This window comes from Berghia stephanieae, chromosome 13 (genome assembly GCF_034508935.2).
Source record: "Berghia stephanieae isolate SIO BIC M18660-M18661 chromosome 13, UCSD_Bste_1.3, whole genome shotgun sequence".
Lineage (NCBI taxonomy): Eukaryota > Metazoa > Mollusca > Gastropoda > Nudibranchia > Aeolidiidae > Berghia > Berghia stephanieae.
Window position 1 is genome coordinate 15,190,171 of NC_088372.1, and position 2,500 is coordinate 15,192,670.

Genomic DNA, 2,500 nt, shown 5'->3' on the forward strand with positions numbered 1-2,500 from the left:
GCCGCTGCGTTGTGTGGCCTTGAGCAAGTCACCTCGCCCTAGCTCACTTTGCGGCGCTGCTATGCGGCTGACGCCTGGGTTATTCCAGTCTTCCCTTGGAATAGACCTTAAAGACAAATTCCCCCTTTGGGGATGAATAAAGGGAATTTTATTTTATTTATTTTACTTTTATTTTAATATTATTATGTATTATGTTAAATGTGTGACCTATGGCCTCAAAACGGTATTATGTCGGAGCGAACCTGAACTAGTTGCGTCAATCTTTATCACATAAAGCTGCAATTATAATTTTTGGATTGGATTGGATTCCAGAAAATAATCTTAACAAAACTTCACACCCAATTAGCACACAAATAGATTTTTTATCACTAAAATAAAATAGCAGTAAGTTCTTGCGAAAAATAATTTCTTTAGCAAAACATGCTCTACAACATGACACTGTTCATTTTCTTTAACTTTTATGATGTACAAGAGAAATTTGAATAGAAAAATGTTGGTTGTATCGTAACGAATGTGACGATTTTCCTATAGTTGGAAAGGAGGGGATTAAAGCTAAAGTGATTAGAAACATGGGATTCTCGTATATCCATTGTTCATACAAAAAGAATTTTATATAATATCAACCCAAGTTTGCTGTTTTAGACTAAACATTCTTTTTTCTTCTTCTTTTCTTTTGCATCTAAACCTGCAACGTCATACCATGATGGTGGGTTACATTCAGACCTGACCACTACTACGAACATTTCATAGACCTACGCATTTTTGGGTCCTAATTTACACTTATGTAAAGATTTTGTAATTCAATACACTTCTTGAAAACGAAGTTTTGTTGTCAGATATAGTATAATGTAAAGGATTTTAATGCTTTAATTGAATGTATTTAAGCACAAATTGATAGTTTTTAATGGTTGATCTAGTTATAATGTGCGGCTATGTGGACTGGTGGTATGACACTCGCTTTCGGATCAGAAGGCCCTGGGTTCGAGCCTCGCTCGACGCACAGTTGAGTCCTTGGAAAATGCTCTTTACTAACATTCTGTCACCATACTCAGTTGAAAAATGAGTCCCTGCTCGTTAACAGCGTTGTCTCTGTCGGAAATATAAATTGTAAAATTCCCTATCTCGTTCTACATGTTACATCTTGCTGTTGGTAAGGGACCCCTTGTAAAACGCTTTGAGCACATTAAGTGGATATCGCCCTATATAAAAGCTCAAGTATTTTTTTTTTTTTTTTTTTTTTTTTTTGGGGGGGGGGGGGGGGGTTCTATGCTATTACCCATGAAAACTACACATTTTCCAATTCCTGGTAATCAGGTCTGGTTATATTATATCGCTTTGCTAACTTGTTGTTGTAATAATGTCTTCTAGTTTGATTCGACTAATCCCAACAAAGATGGCTATATTATTTGGATGTTGGAATTACCCTCTTCTAATTGAACTTGAGTCAGTCACAGACAGACATGATAGAATTGTCATGCCTCTTTTGTGTTTGTTTTTTGCAATTGTATATTTATGTTTGTCAATGTATGTGTATGTTATATGTGTGTGTGTGTGTGTGTGTGTTTTGTGTGTGTGTTTTACGTGTGTGTGTGTGTAATTACGTGTGTGCATGTAGGTACCCATGTGTGGTCTGCGTAAGAGGAAGGCAATGAGATGGTACGGAGGAGGGAAAAAAACACAACCATTAATAAATTTATATATATATATATATATTATATAATATTATATTATATATATATATATATATATATATATAATAAATATATATATATATATATATATACTATATTATATATATATATATGAGTGTGTTTGTGTGTGTGTGCGCGCGCGCGCGTGTGTGTGTGTGTGTGTGTTTAGGTAAATTATAGGTTTTTGCGTTTATAGAGAATGTCAAATCGTGTTGTTTTGATCAGACATATTTTGCTTCAAATATCAATAGAGTAAAATTATGACCCGTATCCCACATGTACAGATTACGACATGTCGTTAAAATATCTGCTGAAAATAACAAAAAGTTTCCAATAAATTAAAAACAGTATTTTTAAAAATGAATTTTATAACCACCGGTCCACTTGAATAATCATGACTAAAAGGCACATATGAAAAACCAGAAAATAATTTCAATATCATAATATGCAAAGTGCATTCTAGGAAATTATCATTCCTTATTCGGACATATCTAATTATGCAATATCCAACGACTGCAAAACTAGTAAAATAATGCAGGCATTTAAAGAGGCCTGTAACAAATTATATTACCAGACAGACCCTTACATGGCATCTTCAAGGAACGCGGAAAAGTGGGCGGTCTAGGAACAGCTGCAGGAGAGCATTGATAGAAGATCTACAAATTGAAGGCTTAACAAGGAGAGATGCCGAGAAGATGACACAAAGCCTGACAAGATGGAGGGGATTCGTCGATGGCGTGTAATAATAAAATCTCAAACCTGGGACTTCAGGGAAGTTCAAGGACGTCCCAGCTTTAAGAGTTTTTGAC